This window comes from Neolamprologus brichardi, chromosome 12 (assembly GCF_056152115.1).
Source record: "Neolamprologus brichardi isolate AB-2024 chromosome 12, ASM5615211v1, whole genome shotgun sequence".
Classification (NCBI taxonomy): Eukaryota; Metazoa; Chordata; class Actinopteri; order Cichliformes; family Cichlidae; genus Neolamprologus; species Neolamprologus brichardi.
Window position 1 is genome coordinate 35,119,606 of NC_142115.1, and position 22,802 is coordinate 35,142,407.

The following is a 22,802-nucleotide window of genomic DNA, read 5'->3' on the forward strand; positions in this document are numbered from 1 at the left end:
GTGAATAACTCAAGAAAAGAAAGTCAGCACGCTTGGCCAGGTCTTTTTTTTTAGCAACTTATTCACTCATTTATCTTCTTTATATAAAAAAGTATGTTTTTGAAAGACAAATACTATATTCTAAATATAAAACACACACAGACAATTTTTAATTCTACGTTACAAGTCGCACGACTCCAGCAGATATTAAATTACAAAGAAAGAAGAAGAGAAGTGCTTCATAGAGCTATTACAAAAACTAAAAGTCAGCATAGAAACTTTGGGATTTTATATGAAAGACACGAGGTAAAAATCACATGTTAGTGTTTCCACGGCACTTGTGACCGTCTTATGATGTGTGGCCTTTGCCTGCTTTACGTAAGTCATTGTGACATCTTGGAGGAAAACATCTGACCTCTACTCCTGCAGAATAAATTAATAATAATATAATTTCACTTGAAGAAATTCTTCAGTTTTTCCCACCATGATTTTACTCTGAATATTTAACATCTCGCAAATATTTGAACAACCATCAGATCAAACTTATTTCCCGATTAGGTCACCGTGTCAACAGCACAAAGCAGCTTTAAGGAGCCAAAAAACATTTCAAATTCAAGCATTCAAGTTTGGACTTTGAGTTTTGAGCCTTGCGTCTAATCACATTACTGGTCAGACTATGAAACCAGATTTTGCACTTAAAAAGAAATAATTCTTCAGGAGATACAAACAAATAGCATGAACTGTAGTTACGGGACACTTCTTATAGTTTATCGCCTGATATGCAGGAGAATGGGTGAACACAGATGCTGCAGAAGGCATCACGAAGTTCTCACACAGAAACTTAGATTATCAAGTTATCCTTGCAGCATCAAAGACACAGTGAGACTAAACGTTTCCAGTTACTCTAAATTATTAAGACATTGTCAGATAGAGCGGTTAAAATCCCAAATCTTTTACAACACGTGCAAAGATGCTTCACACTCACTCACACTTTTTTACAAATGTCTTTGGATAACAAGTCTGAATGCAGATAATTAACAGTCAGTAAATGACAGCATCTCTCGTCGCCATAGAAATGATCTTATATTTGCAGAATACAGCACGACCATCATACACTGCATGAGTCTAAGTGCAGGGCAGCAACTCGCGTACTTGACCTGTCTAATTGGCTCAAATATACTGCCCCTGAAATCCCAGAGGCCACATAGACACATCAACACACACATGCTAATATCCCCCCTACACACACACACACACACACACACACACACACACACACACAGATACAGATACAGAGACCCCCTGTCCCCATTGCTTCCTCCTCAATAGCTCTGGCTTCATTAGCAGCGGTTTGCATCATCCCTGGCGAAAACGTCACATGTCATCAGCGACTCCATTCTTTATCACTTCCCGCAGTATAGACAGTGTAACCTTCAGAAACCTGCTGCCCACAATTTTACGTCTTAATTAGGAGCACTGTCACAGGCGCCCAGCGCCCCTCGTCCCGATGCGAACGGACAGAGAAGGATGGAGACGGGAAGGGAGTGTGAAAGACGAAGAGGAGGGCAAAGTCAGACGCGAAGGTGGCAGACAAAGGCGGCGAGGGAGAAGGAAGGGAAAGATGTACAGTGGGAGGGAGAAAGAGCAAGGCAGACTGGGAAAAGGGGGGAGGAAGAAGAGTGGCTGGAAGTTCACAGCGTGCAATAAAAGAAAGGAGAGAAAGTTTTTGTCACGCAAAGCAGATGGCAAAGCAAAGTGTACGCGAGGATTTTCATCCTGTGCTGCAGAAAACACGCTTTAACTCCAGGGCTAAGGATCACATGCTAGTCCTCCACAGCAGCTGATAACAAACTAGAATGTTCTCAGTGGGATGACAATTTTTCAGACCTCGGTTTGAGAAATATGAAACGCAAACGACCCAAAGTGTGACACTACGAGTGCAGCGGGCTGTAACTGGTTTAGACGATGACAGCCTATGTAAATCAGGAGAACCATTTAAGTTTTGTGCAAACAGAAAAAAAGGGAAATGATCACATAATGATTTAAATATTGTAACTGCACATGTTTCATTACTGCTTTTGTTTAACTCAAAAATAAGTTGATGTAATCTAGCGAGTTTGCACAAACTTCAAGCATCCAGTTAGATTGTCCTGATCTTTCGAGGCTTACGGTGCACATCCTGCACACGCCTCGTCTTCTGCACGGGGACTATCAAGCAAGGCAAGCTGCTTAACCACATTTGAACCAATCACGCTCACGTGCTTTGTCGTTCCCCTGAAGGCCCGCTTTGAGACAGGCAAAGTTTGCATGTTAAAAAAACCTGACAAAATGATTAAAATATGACAATATTTACTTGAATACGAGGCTAATGCACTGATACTTTGATCATTTTGGTACCCAAGAGCAAGCATAGTTCAATTTAGGTTCCAGAAAATGGTGATTAAGCACCATAAGCTTGAAATTACTCGGCATATTAAACTATTAAAACATTCCTTGCCTAAATACTATCTTCTAAACGCCCGCTATTAGAAGCACGGAAAGTTCAAAAAATAAGGCGGATGACGGTTTTCTGCTGAAGAGATGAAAAGTGGAAGTTGTGTTGGCTAATTGCTCAGCGAGAAAGAGTGAAAATCCGGCTTAGTGGCGAAAACACTGGAGACGCTTGTGTCCTCAGTGTGGGGACAGCTGACGGGTTAACACTATTAAGACTGCAGAGAACACAGGACTGAATGTGCATCTGTGCTCCCCAACAGTGGGATTGAACGCCGCTTTCGAGGCATTCATTCTGAGACACAGATACATAGACAGACGGACCACAGAGAAGCAAAGGGACGACTCAGGAACACAGATTCTTTTTGTGTTTTTATTTCTGCACTTCTATGGAGGCTTTATCTCGTTGGGAGCTCGTCAACAAACACGGCTTCGAGATGAATTAAAGATTGTTTATCGTCGCAGTATGTTGCGCTTTAGTTTACCTCATTTTTGCTCACGTTTCACTCTGTTTCTTTTGATTTTTCTTTGACGCGCTTTTCTTTTTGCAGTATTGCACCTAAAAATAATCTTTTTCTGCACTTTTAGGCAAACTAAACTACGAATTTCTCGTGTGCCCCTCAGTAAACATCTGCTATTGTGCCTCCGGCTTATACTGATATAAATAAATGTCACAAAATAATAAAAAACCCACTAAAAAGATGCACTTGTGAGCTGTTGTACAGGCATTAAAGAAAGCCATTAGAGCACTTAAGCATTAATTAAATCTGTATCATCATTACTCAGTGTAATTGAAGTTGAGACAACCGATCAATTGTAAAAGATCACACTGTCATTAAGGTTAATAAGCTGTTTTACAAACTATCATCATTAACATTAGATAAATCTATTATAATAATAAATGACATATTGATAAAATATGTAGTAAAAATGAGGTGTGCTTCTGAAATTGGTGTGGGCAGAGAGAGAAACGGGTGAAATCATCCTATAAAAATGAAACCTTGATTCTGTTTCTGACTGTAGAGAAACAAATAACTGTACTAAGGATATTTCCAGAGGTGAGAAAGATCCCCCCAAAATTACAACTACATCTGGAAGCCCTTCAAGAGTGTTTTCAATTAGCTACTGTGCTGCTCTGCCAACTATTGTCACATCTGCATCTTTTCTCTCAATCAATTATGAAATACTGTAATTTATTCATGAAATGTTCAGGCTCCAGTTGGTCGAAGAATTTAACCAGTGGAAAGAAAAAAGAAGCTTTTTGCAGCGTCTTACAGAAGACATCTGTTTAAATCACATATACAGTGAAGAGACTCAGCAGGTTGGAGTTTCTTATCAGAAACATTTTAAAACACCTTTAATATAAAACACCCATATATATAAAATATAAAAGAATGTGTGTAAATAATTAAACCAGGTTTTAAGCTGCTTTTCTTCTCATCTAAGGTCATGGGGGGAAAAAAATTAATTAAAAGGTCAAATTGAATTCAAATTAAAGCATCTTTAAACAGCAGTTGAGCCCACAGTTTATAATGAAAGAGCTAATGCTTAAGTTCATTAGCTTAATTAGGAAGGATGTTAAAGAAACGACAGAAGCCCGGCGCTGGAAGAGTTAACGAGGTGGAGCCGGTAATTGGTTGAGAAGTGACCCTTTCGCGGCGGTGACAGGGGCACCGCTAATTCACTTAAATGGCCACTTGAGGCCGAACATTTGGTTCCTGTGAGATGCAGTCAGCACCGCGGGGACGACTTAATATTTAAAAATATTAATGCAATAAAATAAAAAAAGGAAATGTTTTTAATAAATCAGTAATTGATAATAATACGTTTCTGGCTGATTCAGTGCAGCATGCGTCATATTTTACCTTTATTCATTTTAACCATCACTAGTCGGTTTAATAGATGCATCATAAGCCTGCGGGTGAGGATGCTCGTCTCCCCCTGGAGGCAGTGACAGTAATTACACACTTACAACACTCACACTGGTGTCTCTGTCTGATAAGCAGCCAGTGCAGTTTTATTCTGTAACTGCTGCGCCCCCCCCCGTCAGACTAAAAACGGCTCCGAACTGCAACACGTGAAGTTTAGCTGCTGCTTGTGAACTTATTATAAAAGCAAGTTTAAATGTAACAGATGCTAACTCATACGTAAGTATTTGCTAATATTCCAACTAGGGATGCACCGATACCCATACTGGTATCGGGTATCGGGGCCGATACTGTAAAATGTGTGTGTACTCATACTCGTAAAAGTTAACCGATACCAACTTATTTCATTAATCAGAGAGTGGCTTGTCATTTCTGTTGTAGTTCTTTAGATTGGCCACTAGGGGGACATCCCACGCTAAACAGGCACAGGGTTAGGTGAGTGAGACTGGCGGCTCCAGATAAAAAAGAGAAACTGGAGGTTGCTGTAGCTAGGCTAAACAAAATGTCAGCAGTGTGGAACAGCCAACTTTAACTCAGGTTTTGGAAAAGCGATGAAAAATGTCAAGAGAAAATCCACGGGCAGTTAAATTAACAGAGGCTCTGACTCATTTTATTTCTCTGGATGACCAGCCAATGCCAGTCGTGGAAAACATAGGATTGCACCGTCTTCTCAGCATACTCGAGCCGCGATATGAAATATAATAAATAAACAGAAGCTCGGGACAGTGCCAATAGTTCAGTGATATTTTGTTAAACTACAATGTGGAGACTCCGCAATAATTTAAGAGAAGTGCTTATTTTTCACTTGAAATTTTTTTGTGGTCATTTTTATTAAGATTTTATGTTTTATCGGCAGAGAATAAAATAAAACCTGTCTTCCAATTCATTGCGTTTGTGTGTGTGTGGTAGAAATATCGGTTTTTGTACTCTGTATCGGCAAGTACTCAGATCCAAGTATCGGTATCGTATTGGTTTGAAAAAATTGGTATCGTTGCATCCCTAATTCCAACATAACTGTCACAAATAACGTTCAAAGTCTTCGTAATTTGAATTTTTGTATTATAACGTCGCGTTAGCATTATTAGCCAAGAGCGCTCAATGAAACATTCCAGAATTATATCGTTTTCTAATAATTTGTTACAGTTTTTGGGATGTCCACCACATTTGACACCTATTTGATTCCCCAGATATGTTTTCATCACCCTGTGAAGGCTGAAAATGGAAACATGCAAACAGGACCAGTACTGTAAAAAACGCTTTCTTATGTCTAATTCTGAAAACACCGAGCTCAAACCGCTTCCTTTGAGATGAAAATGTCCAGAGGTGGGATGCTTTTGATGTAACATTTAAATGACCTTATTGTTACAAATTAATCATTTATTTTGGGAAAGCCTAAATACATAAACTGGGAGGGCGTGTGCGGTATATGACGTTCCCATTTGTCTGTGCAGGAGTCTGTTTGTAAAGCTGAGTGTACCTGAAAGAAACTGGACATCACTCCTTGGCACAAAAAGGTTTTCTTATGGCCGAGTGACCATTCAAACTGTTCACTGATCTAAAGGAGAATCGAATCAAGTTGAATTTTTATTGTCAGAAGTATCCAGCAGGGGCTAACCTGTAGGAGCCGTGTTATCGACACGATTTTGAGGAGCAACAGCAGCAGTAAAGAGAGGGACAGGAGGAGAAAGGAGGAGGTTGTCGGGGTGTTTATTGTCATGAAGACACATTTCAAGCCTGCGAGCAAATGAATAGAGCCACATTAGTGACACTTCACTGCACCCTCTATTCACAATGGAAGAAAGAGGCTCACAGGGTGAGATGTTCAGCCGGCCACTCGGCATATTTTCCCAGAGAAACATTAAAAACAAGCACAAATATTACCAAAGATCAGTCGGTAGTGATTTTGATTCTGCTGGTAAAAAGTTTAATTCCATTACAGGATGAGAAGGACTATCGTATAAGCTCGTGTTAGAGGCGATATAAGAAAGACAGCATTACGGCAGACAGGAAGGAGCGAGGATTATACAAGTATGAAAACAAGAATTAACTTAAAGACTGCTGTACTGTAGCGTCACTGTGAGAGTTACCATCTGAGGCTCAGAGGCACATGTTTACATGTTTATTCATAGCGTACGTCTGCTATCAAACGCAACGCAAACTGTTTAGAATGGATCTTATTGCATGAAGCTGCGTGCGAGGGCCCTTCACTACGTATTAGCCGCCACTGTCACAACGTTACATTTATGTATACAAAATACGATCGGGCTAATTGAATATTCACTGTGAACATATTCCCTGCATAACACGACTCCCTGCTTTCATCTTTTTAAAAATTCAAATCGATGGGAGGAGAGCTTTAGAATATATTACTTCGTGTATCCCTTAACCCCCCCCCCCCCCTCCAAGTCCTATATGTCTGTCAGGAGGTGAGCTGAGGAGGAGGGCAAAGTGCGGGCGACAGAGCCGGCCTCGGCAAAGCTGACGTTAACAATAATGTAATTTAATTAAAGCCAAGATCCCAGCGGTCCTCGCCAAACGACGGGGCTTTGATTTTAATAGGTGATGAAGAAAAGGCTCGGCGCACGGCAACGCCGCCGCCGCGCCGACCGGTCTGAGGGGTACTGGGAAAAAAGGCACCGGCAGGACATCAGTTCACATCGTATCAGGCGGAGGAGGAGGGAGGGAAGGAGGGAGGGAGAGGAGAGGGAGGGACAGCGGGTGCAGGTACCAGCCCCGGCCACCCAAATACAACAACACCGATCAGCTAATGGAGAGGAAAAGGGGGGACCGCCCAACTGGCGGGGGTGCTGGACCGTCCCAGACAGCATCGAGCTCAGCAACACTGGAAAATACTTTTGTTGCTGAGGATATAAAGCTGTGCAAAGTGGATTTCAGTGCAGAATGAGATTTAAGGGAGCGGGAAAAACACGAGCTAATCCAGCGTCAGACTCTTCACGTGCTCGGGAATGACATTAAATCTGGAAGGATATTAAAGCGTCCGACAAACAGCTTGTTTTGTTCTTCTTTGTTTGCTCGAGAAATCACGAGACAACACTGAGGCTACAAAAACACAAAATGAAGAGATTAAAAGACACAAATAATTTATACTTAGAAATATAGAAAGTGTGTAAAATACACACGTTTATCTCCAAGTAACAAGCTGTGCGTATCTGCCTGCATATTAGTGTAACTGCAGATTAAAATATCCTAAATCTGCGTCATTATTTCAATTAACACGTTTACATTTGCTGTTACAGGATGTTTTTATTCTCATTACCAAACAAATCCAAGAATCAGTCTCTGAGAAATTTGGAAAGACCTTAAATTAATGTGTGTGTGTCTCATGGTGATTTTCTCATGATTCTCCACATTACACCACTTTTCATTTTACTCCAACCAGTCACCACCAACAACAATTAGCTTCCTTTTTATTGGTTAAAGAAACACACACACACACACACACACACACACACACGAGGGCCCCCTCTTCGGTAATCCTGTTACCAGCCAGGTCGTGAACGAGGATGTGCTGGGATGGTGGGGAGGAGGGGGGGGGATTAACATGGCGGTCATTATCAAATTTACAGCCAGTCACACGGACATCTGCCCTACTTTTCCTCGGTTAATGTAAAAAGAACTAATCTGGTTAAGAGAGCGCGGGCGCGGCTCGTAAATCGGCGGCGCTCCGCCGTAGTTAAAGCTGTCACTTCTCTTGTGGGGGAGCGGCGGCTGAATGGAGCTGTCAGCTGGCTACTTGTTAGGGCTAACAAGGCCGTCCACTGATAGGACTAATGAGGCCCAGGGCCCGGCGCTACCCCACGCAGCCCACACCGCCACCGCTTCAGCTGCATTCTCTGCTATATAACGCAGACAAGGAGAAAGGACAGAGGGCGAGCTTAAATTTCAGTTACAAATGAATGTAGAATTCAGAAAGTGGATACATTCTTTCCATTTTTCATCAGCAGATTTTTTTAAAAACATCTGATTATTTTTATTTGATTCTTCTTACATATCACGTCTTTAAAAAGGCAGGGTTTGGATTTGAGAAAAATATGATTTGTACATAAGAAACACGCGTAAGCTCTGCAACACTGTGACTTTAAACAGCATCTAAATGCTGGAAAACAGCAAAAACTGAAGCTTTTTCTTCTCTTGCGCTCTTTCGGTCGCTCTCTTGAGCGGTAGATTTTCTGTAACCCACTGTTACTAATTCCTGTAATTCCTTCTGATTAAAAAGAAATTATCGGTCACAGGTAAGCGCCCAAGCCGATCTGCAAAATGCCCATTAGGTTTTGTATTAATGGCTTTAAACCCCCTTTGAAAGTACGTGTAGGAGGACTGACGACACAGCAGCCGTGACGAGAAACTGAGAAAACCTGACAGAGTTTACAAACTCAACAAAAAAAACGAAAGGACTTGCAGATTTCCCTGAAATGTTACATTTCACTGTGTCGGCCAGTTACAACATGTCGCCTGTTGTCCGTCTCCTTCTTGAGCGAAGCCCACACAGCACATACGCAGTGTGATGAAGAACAACCCGCGCTTCTCTCTTAGCGGAGCAAAAAGCCCCTGAATTAATGCCTTCATCCTCAAACTGAAGGGCTCGTTTTAACAGTAGCTGGGGGTGAAACTTCAAGCATGAGCAACATCTGCAGCTTTGTTTTCCAGAGTCAACTCCAGCCCTGTTCGATAAAGCATAGTCTCTTCTCCCAACGCTTCATTATTCGTGACGCCTTGGTTTAATTCCAATTACCCCTGTTAATTAGGAAATCTCATGCTCTCTGATCTCGAGGTTTGTTTCAACTTAATGTCATTTGCCAGGTTGTTTACTTTCGATTAAAGCCTTTTATTGTGAAATTAAGTGTTACATTTGCTCCGGCGAGGCATTCGTCCGTGTGACGGTAAACATCCTGACTGATGTCAACATGCAGGAGTCCTCCCACGTGCGTCACCTCGCGTCGCGCTGCTATCGACTCTTTCTTTAGGCGTTTGTTAGCGCCGCGTTAGCATTTAGGTACCAAATTATTCCTTTCGCCGGCTGTGGAGAGAGCGAAACGGCCTTCTCCAGCGCCGAAACCCTACAAGGATGTGTCATGTTTTGGCTTCTATCGGGCATTTATTTTTACACCGAACGATACAGTTTGACGGCTTTATTAGTTTCAAGAAAGATGTTCTCACCATATTCGATGTGGCATTGTAATGCAACGAGACAAAAGCAAGGAAAGCGTGAAAGGATGAGTATGTGTGCATCTGTTTGTGTGGGTTTCTTTTTTTTATATTCAACAAATGTTCGCTCTGCTTTACATACTGAGACGAAGCGACAAAAGATGCAAAGAAAGAAGCTGCTGACGGAAGAATAAACGGCTTGTTGAGAGTTTTCAGACATGCTCGGTGGAGTTTTAAAGTTTATCCTCTTTCACAGTATTGTTTTTATTCACTGTATTGTATAAATGGATCACTGTGCATCTCTCAAGCCTTAAACCAGCCTCCTAGTTTCCAGTGCAACCAGTCGTAGTCTACAACTGGAGGTATTACTATAAATCATTTCCACATTAGTACATTAATAATATTTCTCTATAGGCTGAATATGAAGCCGACCACATGTAGCTGTTCACTGTTTTAAATCATATTTATTGCTAAACTGCATTTGCTCTACATGATCAGTCGAATGTAACATGTTAGACACCAACACATATTGTAAATCAGCGGTGCCCAACCTTTATTGCACCACGGACCGGTTCATGTCAGACAATATTTTCACGGACCGGCCTTTAACCCTTTAAAACCGGTCAGAGTGGGCACGCTCTGTTTTGCGTAACTATTTTTAAATCCCGGTAGCTCTGCAACCACGTGAGCTAGCGCAATAATTTTTTTTGCATATGAAACCGGAGGAGTTGTACTTACATCTTATGCCATCAGCTTGTCCTCGGTCACAGTTTCCTTCCACATATAGCTTTGCAAAAACTGCATAAAAAGCACTTGCAGCAACAAAAACATAATATTCCAGAAACACGCTTTGCCGATCCGATCAGCTGTTCGTAACACTTCCTACGTCCATCAGCATGAACTATCGCATGTCCACCATGACCTGCCCGAAACAGGAAGTGACGTCATTTTCGCGGAAATGTAGTTTTTTACCGTCCGGGCCTCATGAGCCTATACTGGTGTTTTTAAAAGTTATCTTTGACTTTATGACTTTCTGTGTCGTTTCTGGGATGCTTAGGACTCATACTGCACTGCTGGAAATAGTTTATTTTGATGCATATGCTGCTTTTTTGCAAATCTGTACTATAATATTTATTTTCGTTTTTCCTGCGGTGTATAAAAATTGGTGTATTTCAAAAATAAAACTATGAAGGCACTTAAAATAAATTTCCTGTGGTGGGAAACTATTTTTTGCAACTTTTTTGTATTTACAGTTTTGAGGGATAAGCCTCTTAAATTTCTCTAACTAGAAATATATGTTAAAAAAACAAAAACGATTTTCAATTTTTTTGTAGTTTATTGCACTTTTTTGCAATTTATGTAATTACTATGCACTTAATGCAGACATATTATTAAAATCTGGGCTATAATGGTTGTATTGATGTATATCAACTTGAAATGCTCCCAAAAATGGCTCCACAGCATGTAAAAATATAATATAAGCTCTGGTGGACTTGGTTCTATGGTAGGTCTTAAAGGGTTAAGGTGTCGTGGATAAATACAACAAAATAAAACCGAAAAAAGATGATTTATTCATAACACACAGGAAAAGACCCAGGGAAACCGAGTTAACGATAAAACCCTGAAAACCATGAATTTCACACCCGAGCCTCGACTCTCGTGGCCCGGTACCAAACGACTCCCGGTCTGGCCCAGGGGTTGGGGTCCGCTGTTGTAAATGAACTGGCATCTTTGTGAATTAAAGATCCTAATCGTTTGTCTTAATCTTAGCTTTGGTCATGAACTCTGGTTAAAAGGATGAAACAGTTTCATTTTCCTCTGTAGGAGTTTCTTTAGATCTGCAGACTCAGTGAAAGCTGCAAGTGAACGACACTGGTCGAGAACTTCATTAGGACGGATTACGGATGAACAGAACATCACAATAAAACTAGATTTTCTTCTTTGTTGGAATCCAACATTTTTTTTATGTTTTGTGTGTTTTCTCTGGATGACTTGCAGCCATGCAGAGGTGACAGGAGAGCCTGGTGCATCAGAATAGTTCAGTCCACTTTATATTTATAGATTTTAAATAACCTTACAAAGCATTTCTTACATGTTAAGACTCACTTCCTGTCTGTGATCTGCTAGTTTTTTGTTTTGCATCACTGGTAAAGTGACACCGAACCATTTCTCCATTCATGGTTTGCCTTGGCACTGAGGCACTCAGTTTTGCTGATGCACTGAGCAACTTTTCCAAGGACATTAGCAATTTTCTTTCAAAACAACTAAAAATGTGTTGTAAACGATCACTTCTACTACTAAGGAAGAAACCTAATAGAGTCCCTGCTTTGGCGAACATATTGCCAGAAACAAAGTAATGGTACAACTTATTTAAGAAAATGCCTCCATAAACCTCCCAGTGCTCGTCAGACAGATGATGCTATGATGAAAGCTATTCTGAAGATTGTAAACATATTGGACTTTTTTCCGCCATCAGTCGTTCACTCCTTCCACCATCTGCCATTGAGAAAAAACTCTGAGAGAAACTTGAGCTCCATTTGCACTGGAAGAACATTTCCCACAAAATGTGACCTCATGGCTCGCGATGTAAAAATGCAGCGCAGAGGCCAGAAACAGGCTGCCAATGCTCTCAGCCACGGCCGTGTTTGTTTGCAGTAATTACGATCGTGTCTCTGTAATTACTGATGACTTACTGATGTTAAAGGCTCAAATACTGAAACTGAAAAGCAAAAATCGTACTCCACAAACAATAGCGTCGCATCTTAACTGATAAAAGAAGATAAAGACAAACAGAAAAACACGAGCGCACAACACTGAGCTGCTGAGAATGGAGAACATAACATGAAGCGTGTATTGCTGTGACCTCCGTGCACCGCGCTCTCTTGCATGCCTGGCAAGCAGACTGTCGCCCCTGCCCCGAGTGGCCCTCGGCTCGAGATGGTCCTTTTAAATTTTTTTTACACCTCCCTTTAACGTCCATCACTTCCTCCCCCTCCTTCCCAAGCAGGTCTGTGGAGTCGCTCGGCTCACGGTCACTTAATTAACCCTTTAAGACCATAGAACCAAGTCCACCAGAGCTTATATTATAGTTTTACATGCTGTGGAGCCATTTTTGGGAGCATTTTAAGTTGATATACATCAATACAACCATTACAGCCCAGATTTTAATAATATGTCTGCATTAAGTGCATAGTAATTACATAAATTGCAAAAAAGTGCAATAAACTACAAAAAAATTGAAAATCGTTTTTGTTTTTTTAACATATATTTCTAGTTAGAGAAATTTAAGAGGCTTATCCCTCAAAACTGTAAATACAAAAAAGTTGCACAAAATAGTTTCCCACCACAGGAAATTTATTTTGAGTGTCTTCATAGTTTTATTTTTGAAATACACCAATTTTTATATCCTGCAGGAAAAACGAAAATAAATATTATAGTGCAAATTTGCAAAAAAGCAGCATATGCATCAAAATAAACTATTTCCAGCAGTGCAATATGAGTCCTAAGCATCCCAGAAACGACACAGAAAGTCATAAAGTCAAACATAACTTTTAAAAACACCAGTATAGGCTCATTGAAGCCCGGACGGTAAAAAACTACATTTCCGCGAAAATGACGTCACTTCCGGTTTCGGGCAGGTCATGGTGGACATGCGATAGTTCGTGCTGATGGACGTAGGAAGTGTAACGAACAGCTGATCGGATCGGCAAAGCCTGTTTCTGGAATATTATGTTTTTGTTGCTGCAAGCGCTTTTTATGCAGTTTTTGCAAAGCTATATGTGGAAGGAAACTGTGACCGAGGACAAGCTGATGGCATAAGATGTAAGTACAACTCCTCCGGTTTCATGTGCAAAAAAAATGATTGCGCTAGCTCATGTGGTTGTAGAGCTACCGGGATTTAAAAATAGTTACGCAAAACAGAGCGTGCAGCTCTGACCGGTTTTAAAGGGTTAAATGCCGTCCACAACTCGATCAATGGTTGTTAAATAAAGACACTGATGCTGTCAGAGAAACAAGCACAGGCAGGAAGAAGGACCCACAATCCAGCTGAGGAAGGAGGATTCGTGGGCTCCTTTTCTACCATCCCTGTAGTTTGTTGTTACGTTTAGACTTTGATCTCTTCTCCTTTCCTTTATCTGAAGGAGAATAATCCCCTGATTGCATTTAGCATCTCTAACGATTTAGTTTAAAGGTATAAAACTCAATAAAAACGCAGAACCTTTGCAGAGGTTGGGATAAAATGACATCAGGAGGTGGATGTGGGAGGAAACACAGGCTTCTGTTTCTCTACCCCCGGGATCAGAACCCATCACCTCGTTAAACGACCATTTCAACGTTCAAGAAGGGAGACTCCCCACCTCCCCACAAAAAAGTAAGTTTTTTCCAACAGCAACAGCGTCAGCTAATACTATTAACCTCCGCACACACCAGCACACTCAGCCCACACATCCCCCTGGTGAGGAACAGATGAGCCTGAGAGGAACAAATGGAAATTCAACTGTAAATCCTCACGGACTCGCGAGAACTCAAAACGCCTTCTTTCTCCGGTTTTTCTCCCGCGTCTCGATCCGCAGGAGGATGAGGAGGGTTTAATGTATGGTGATGCACTCTGTTTGGACATTTTGTAAACAGCTGTTTTTAGAAAACAATACCTAGAATTCAGAGGTAGGCGTTGGAAAATGCAGAAACAAATGCGCGCACGCACACCGCCGCCTCTTCAAAAAGAGCCTGAGAGAGCATCAGAATAAGGCCAACCTCCCTCTCTCTCGCCCTCCCCTTCTCTCTCTGCCACCTTCCTCTACCTGCTGTCCCCAGTCGATCCCCGGCAAAACTTGGCGGCAGATGTTGCTGTGCTAAGTTGGCTCTGAAGTGCCTCCCCGGCTCCCCGGTCTCACCGACAACACAGTCAAACCGCATTAGATCTCTTTATTTGTGCCTGGGGCGAGTTCGGCGCTGCAGCTGTGTCCACCCCCACTCTACCTTTGGTGTTGAAGGCCCTCGGGCGCTAAATGTGAGACCACAAAAAAAAGAGGAAAAAAATTGTTTCACTCTCATTTTCTGTCTCTCTTCTGCATCTGCTGACAATCCAGCGGTCTGGCTCCGGGCAGCAGCGCTGAGGGAGGGAGGGGGAGACACAAAAGGAGACTGCTGGGAAAGAAGGGGGAGGGATGGAAGCGTGGAGAGGAGCGAGGGGGTAGCGCGGACACCCGGGTCCCCGTGCAGAACAGATGTCTGCGACAACCTGCTTCCTTACACCTGTACGAGTCCTCGTAACCCCGCGGAAGCAGCGCGTTGAAAAATTCATGACCCTGGAGGTTTCCTGTCCGCCTTCAAAGACCGCTACCCTCCTTCCCTCGTCCCCTCCCTCTGCCGCCGCCGCTCTCCTCTCTCTGTCGCTGTCTGCTCTGCCATCTACACCTAACCTGTCACTGGACAGTTCAGACACCTCACACTTTGATGAATCTGTACAGAATGATATCACACGTGTCTCAGCGGGGCCAGGCTGGAGAAGCACAACAACGGCAGCGCGGACGGATTCAAAATAAGCTCGCTAACAACTAATGAATGTCAAATATGAGAACACAGACGCATGGAAGCAAAGCATTTCCACTCCAATCAAAAGGCAACATGTGACATCAGCGCCAGTTTTATCAGAGACTGGAAAAATACTAAAATGGAAAATGTAAAACCACAAATTGAGATAAACAATCAGGTCTAGGCTCCATTTCTTTTCTCACATGTTCCAGACTGTCACGGTCTGCGGACCCAGGTGCGTACACAAGTGAGTAGACGGGAGTGAACTTAACAGAAAGTGAGCCTTTATTGTGGCTGAAGACAAAGTGTACAAACAAAGCAGGGATAGCGTGACTAAACAAGACTATAACTAAACTGGGAAAACTAGTATTGTGACAAACTAAGAAGACTCAGAGACTATGATGATCACGGCAAAGACTGACCGTGAAAACATGGAGGTGAGAACACGCACGATCTGATATCCTCGTGTTGGTGTTGTTCCCAGATCATCATACTAAAGGTTGTTCCAGGATCAACATTGCAAGTGACCAATCAGAATGTTGTGATGTCATACTTTTGCGACTTCGGGAAAAACCGGCGTAAAACAAAAAACTGTACTTAAGCTGCAAGAAACCGCCTTTGTCCGCCGATCAACGGACCCTAACCCTGACCCTGACTGTACAAAAGGGTTAGATTTGTGTATGGGATTTCCTATGCCCCCTGAATGCACCATCGGTGTGCATGTCCGCAAATTTAGATCAGAGACAAACGGCAGCCGAACAACGGACAGTGTGTGCGTTCATAAGACTGTAAGTTAATGTTTACTTCATTCAGTTATGTTGGTGTTCAGCCATGAGTGTATTTGATGACTTACCAGCAGTTTCTGCTTCTGTTTAAGTGACGTTATGTACAAGTGGCAGTTCGCTAGCATAACAGATTTGTTCGCTAATTAGCTTCTAGCAGAGAGATTTGTTGTTATCGTGTTGTTGATTCTGTGCTCTGTGTAACAGATGATAACCCAATGTAAAGTTGCCTTCAGTGCATAGTTGTATGCGGTGTGTTAATGCATAATGTCTGACTTTAAGTTTATGTAACCAGTCTGAAGTATAATGTCAGCTTATTTAGTTATATACTGTACTTGAGTACACCTCAGTTGTATCTTTATGTTTATTATGTAATTTGATTTGTATCATTATGCTTTGTCTACAGAAACCACACACACACTCACGCCCAGCTGCGGGCACATTCTCAATTGGAAATACAAAGAATGACAACTTTATTCCTGGACTCTGCCTGTTTGTTCCTCTCACATCTGAACATTTACAAGTGTTCTGACCCGACACTCTGAAGTGATTGCTGCCAGCTCAGATTTCTTTACCCCTTCTAAACACTGACCCTTTAATAAACGCTTAGCAGAATTGATATTGTCCTTGCAACATTGGAATTTCATAAATGCACGAATGGGTTGGTGCGCAAAAGAATAACGTCACAATAATGTGATTGGTCACTTGCAATGTTGAACCTGGAACAACATTTTCATGATGATCTGGGAACAACACCAACACGAGGATATCAGATCATCCAGTGAGCACACAGACGACGCGACACTGAACGCAGCAAGACTGAGGACTAAATACACACATGAGGTGATCACATGAGGACACAGCTGACTAGAATGAAACATAATTACAGCACAGGGGAGAGTAAACCTAAATGCAGTGAACAAAGAACACCAGACTCTTTCAAAATAAAACAGGAAACCCAGAGACTTGAGATAAATCATGACATGAACTTAACGCAGGTCCTTCCTCCCTGCAGCTGTCAGACTGTACAATCAGAACTGCTCCCAACAAACATAGATGTTTACTAGGGGTGCAACGATACAACAAAATTCACGGTTCGGTTCGGTTCGATACTTTGGTGTCACGGTTCGATATTTTTTCGATACAAAAAAAATGTTCATGCCTTTTTATTAATTTGTCATTTATTAAATTTTCACGGCACATTCTGCACCACATCTCTGTGCGTTCATCATTTGTTTGAAGCCAGCTCACGTCCTGCAACCACTTTTCCAAGAATACGCGCTTCTTTTGTGGTTCGGACTCCTTCTGACATTTCTTTGGAGGTGGAGGAACATCACAGTAATTGCTTAAAGGAGCTTCTTCGACATCTTTAAGAGTTCTAAACAAATGTCTGTCCTCCTCCAGAAAATCTTATGTACGCAAACACGCGTTGCAACTTCTTATCTTGTGCGTGTTTTTTATTTTGACAGCGAATGCGCACCTGCGGACCACTTATGTGCAGCCCTGGTTATTTAGCTCGTCATATTGCAGCCACAGAAATTCTTTTGTCCATGAAACCATAAAGCTGCACTTTCTTTTTGCCTTATAGTCTGATTTGTCATAACCTTTCCGTTTTGTCACTTCTTCACCCTGACCTGTCTTATTTGGCTCAGCAGAACTAAAATATATATCCTGCTGCTTTTACACACGCACTCACATAACGCTCAGCGATTCTCTGCGCGATCAACCTCTCACATGTTTAAGCTGCAGGAGATTTCACTTGTCATGTTTGCATAGTAAGCTAACGATTGATAAGACGATGTCAGAGGAATTGGTGCGCAAATTATCATCACTCACCAATCAGTGCTGTCGCTCTCTATACACAGTTCACGCGATTGCAAAGTGAAAGCAAAAAACAAGCGCAAATTCAAACGCGATTTCAATATGTCACATATTGACAGTGGCCGATGCCAATGACATAATTACCCAGCTACATTTCCGAAAGAATGCAAAAGCATTGACATATATTTTTCCTTCCTACGATAGGCCGACGGGCAGGGCAGAGATAGATTTTGGTAGCCCGACTGGAAAAAAGCCCCAGGACGTCGGGCTAGCGATTTTGTGAGCCCTGTATCTGATTGAGGAATCACTCATCTTTGGAAAAGAGAGTTTATTATGGAGAAATGTCTCTTTCCAAAATAAAAGCTATACTATACGCTTCTTCTGGGCTATATTCTCAGCAGCATATTAAACATATCAGGTCCCCATAATGAGAATCATGTGCTAACGGCTGTCTAAATGACTCGGGTAAAGTTTGTAGCATGCATGCGTGCTTGTTTTTGTCTGCTTCCACTTGTCTTTGCACTAGGATGATGTTGGAGTAAATGTGCAGTCATATTTGTTGTGTTCCCACTAGTGCTGTCAGCGTTAATCTGAAATGACGTTAAGGTCACAACACGGCAAATCTCCGTTAACGAGCTACCGCGGATCGCCTCATGAGTGGGGCTGGAAGACGTCAACACATTAACGAGCTAACTGCGCTAACACACTAGTTCCCAACAATTGAGCATTGCTGGCACATCCGACATACTGTTTTACTTTAGTCCATGACGTGCTTACCTTCAGGGTCATACGTCACATGAAAACCAAAATAGTTCCAAACGCCAGATCTGAATGAGGGTGGGGGAGGTTCAATTTGCCATGTTGCAACGAGCTTAACTTCTGTCTAGCTAGCTTACCCTGCGCTCAGTGAATCTGCGTTTGACTACTCCGCCTAGGCTGCACTGTCGAGCGCAGATCCACTGAGCGCTCAACACAGACAGCACCGTCAGAAGGAAAGTTGATCAAATAAATTAAAAATTTTGTATTGTTCGATACATATGCGTACCGAACCGAAAGCACTGTATCGAACGGTTCGATATCGATACGAGTATCGTTGCACCCCTAATGTTTACATCAATGCTGTAACTGCAATAAGTTAATTAACCGATTCGCACTACAACCTGGTTTGCCTCTTACCTGTAATTATTTTTATTTAATCTAATAACTGTACAGTTCTCTCTGTTTATAGTAACCGTTGTCCTTAATGTAAATATGTAAGAAAAATTGTGTATGTTTCTGTTCCGTGTCCTGTGTACTGTTTGTTTGTATATTTGTCTTTTTGGCTGCTGTTACAACCAAATTTCCCCTTGTGGGACAATTAAAGGATTATTCTATTCTATTCTATTCTATTCTATTCTAACATAACCACACAGACATGAAACATGACAGGTAGACGCACGAATCAGGGGGAGATGACAAAAACAACTAAGAAATGAAGGACTAAATAGCCACCTAGAAATTAACTCGATCAAAAATGGATACAAAAATACATAAAACTCAAACACTGGGTCACACGACCCAGCCCATGACACAGACATGATGTAGTCTCACTAGTGGAAATACTCTGGTTTAGGAGTATCATTAAGTTATTAAATCATTCAGGATGTCTGACCTGTAATTCAATTCAATTCAATTTTATTTATATAGCGCCAAATCACAACAAAAGTCGCCTCAAGGCGCTTCATAGATACAGAGAAAAACCCAACAATCATATGACCCCCTATGAGCAGCACTTTGGCGACAGTGGGAAGGAAAAACTCCCTTTTAACAGGAAGAAACCTCCAGCAGAGCCAGGCTCAGGGAGGGGCGGGGCCATCTGCTGCGACCGGTTGGGGTGAGAGAAGGAAGACAGGATAAGGATCCTGTAAGGATCCCAAGTCCCAAAAACTCTGAGAATTTGTGTTTTTAACAAAAGATTCTCAAAAAACTAGCCTGAAAATTGCTACAACTTAGCAGTTGACTGTCTAGTTTCAGAGTTAGGAAGTGAATCAAATCAGCTGAACGGTTCATTGGATTTCATATTTGTGGATAGAATCAAGAATGAAAGACTGATTGAATCTTACGAAACTCGCATGAAATCAATTACATGTTAGCAACACAGCTGAAATTCAACTGTGAGCCAGCAGGCGATTTAAAACAATCATCTCCAAAATACGATTAGGTTTCAAAACACCTTCCACTGCTCCTCAGTTGAGACGTCACTTCAAACACACTTCGTGGCCCTCTGTTTGATTCCCTCCCGCGTCCTGTGTGCACGATGTTGATCACAGACTTAATGTGGACGCGGTGATCGGCATGAGAATGAAGCGAGACTTCAGCAGCAGCAGCAGCCTTCCCTCCTCCGGCCGACGTGCTTTGACAGAACTTGTGTACTCACTGGTGGGCTTCACTCTGCTTCCGAACAGTTTGCTCAGAGCGACAGAGGTGACCTCTTGTGTGGGAATATCAGTCATCTTCTACACAGCTGGAGCGGCCGTGATGTTTCCACATTCAGACAGTTGGATGAATACCGGGCAGGGGAATTCCTGTCATTTCACGAAAACCCTGTACTGCAGGTAAATATGCACGTTTAGTCTCATCATGAAGCCTTTTAACAAACTTTTAACAATTTATTTTGTCGCTTCACATCATACTTGAGTTGTTTACGCTGTTGTAGAGAATAACTGGTTGATGCTCAGTCGCTTAGGAAGGCAAACAGATCACGAGACTTCCACCGATGTTCATTTTATGTCTTGACTAACTTGGTTAAAAGGTCGTCACTTTAAAAAGTCCAGATTACACGTTACTACAGCTCACAGCACCTCGAGGTGTCGCAAATCCTAAAACTGAGCTCTATAATGTTCTATATTGATCCATCACTGATGTATCAACAGCAATGGTTGAACTCAATACTCTGTAATGTATCTTCACTGTGACACTGAGGTACACCACACTGTACAAATGAGCAAACATTTTAATTGGTTACTGGTTGTCATGACAATGACAAACATGAAAGGAGAGAGTGTGGTTACTGCTGAGTTGAGAGACTCAAAAAACCTAATATGTATAAAACAGGTGAAAAATGTGGAAAAAAACCTTCTGTTTTTAAATAGAAAGAGAAACAAAATCTATGAAGAAGAGCGTCCAAATGTTCACATTACTACAGTTATGCCGATTCAGCTCCTGCTCAAACTGCACGATTGACTCGCAGGGGTTAGAAGTTTGTAGGTCACGATGCAGGTCTCACACTATACAACCCGATGCTCTGATGCGACCCGAGTGCTCACACTGTGCGTCCATAAAATGAAGGTTATAACAGAAATTCTGTCGCTCGCTCTCCCTCTCTGTCTTTCACTCACACAGACACACACCACCATCATCAACTTTGCTAAATTGCTAATGAAAAACACTGATCAGCTGTGATTGAGCAGCAATGTCTATCCAACTATTTTCACGGTTGTTGTGGTCGTGATCATTTTGTGAGGCCACATCGAAAAGGCTCGGATGAGCTTTCCAAAGTTCTACAAGTGCCTCCATCGCTTGTGTCCAGATCACACGCTGCACTGCCGTGCTGCGCCGTCTTTTTCGCTGACATTTGTGTTTGCGCGTGCGCAGTGTGAGAAACTGCGGTGACACCCTCACGACCAAGTGATTGATTGATGATCAGGGCTGGTCGTGAGGTGTTAATCGCTTCTCGTTACCCCACGTATACTACACGATGCACGACGCACGATGAAGGCCAAAATCGGGCCGATCGCCAAAACGGTCGCACGACTCAAAAATCGGCTCAAAACGGGCCAAAAATCGCACAGTGTGAGCCCGGCATTAGCCTATACTACATTAGATCTGCATAACTCAGAGTTCAGGTTAATCTCACTGTTTCAAACAACCTGTTTAAACTCCCTTCCTCCTCTTTTCAAGCAGTGCTTTTGTCTGATTGGCTGCCCCTCTCAACAATAAAGTTTGATCAGCAGGTGGCTTACTGACATCATTTAGTACATAAACTGATTTTAGTCCATACTTTAACCAAGTTAACATGAGCATCCAAAGTCGTATCAGAACGATGGATCATAAGAATATCTGCTAATGTAAAGTAAGACTGTAAGACTCGATATTAATACAAACATCTCACATCTCTTAAAAACAAAAGCTGGAATTAAAAAAGAATTAAAATCAGCGTTGGCTCAGAAACATCAGTGTCTGCATGGCTTTAAAATACTTTCATTCAAATGTTGGCGACGCACGTTGCAGTGAGATTCTGATGGATTTTAACCACTATATCTAAACATCTTCTAAAATGTGATCCGCCACATCACTACTCACTGCAACTATGAGAGTTGTTATCTATTTTTACCAGTGCATCTTCTGGCATTCTGAAATTTGCTAAACAGCACTGTGACACCCCGAGTAGCAACTGGCAGGCTCACAGCTGGCCCACTGGCTCGGGTTTTTTCCATGTTGCAAAACACGACTCCACTTGAGAGATTTGCAGCCTGACATCATTCTCTAAACTACTAAAAGCTTGGACGGTTCCTGCTCTCTAACCTCTGTGAAGAGGAAGATGCACAGACGTTGGAGACAACAGGGGAATAATGTATGTGCAGCATACAGGTGCAGATTTTTTGGCCCATTCGCCTGCACAGCTTGTGCCCGTGAAGCACCGTCCTTTGGAGAACGATGAGAGTTTGGAAGAGTCCGCGCATTTCTCTTTTAAGATTCACGTTTGGGTTTCCCCTGGCAGTTTTAATACTAATACAGTTCTGCTGTGTAATGTTAAAAAGGAGACTGACGGGGAATTTCTAAAATGACCTCACAGACTTCAGAAGAAGGCCAGGAAAAGCCTGGACGTGTTTGTGGGCCACAGTAACATAGCTGCTCCACTTGTCTGCAACCTGATTCTAATCTCACCATTAATTCTGACATTTAACATACAGCACAGCAGATTGTATCGTGTTTGGATTGTAGTCAGCCATTAAAACATATAAAAACATCTGGTTAACTGGCTTAGCAGCGGTTTCTGTGCAGCGCTCTTTCTTAACCGCCTGTGGGGCGTCAGGTTTCACTGTGCCGATTTGTGGAGTCG

The 22,802-nt window shown here is 42.2% G+C and overlaps 1 protein-coding gene across 1 annotated transcript in view; it reads right to left on the reverse strand.

Annotated features, from left to right (window-relative positions):
• antxr2a (ANTXR cell adhesion molecule 2a) overlaps positions 1-22,802 on the reverse strand; it is a 94,226-nt gene that overhangs the window by 24,069 nt on the left and 47,355 nt on the right. The window lies entirely within an intron of this gene.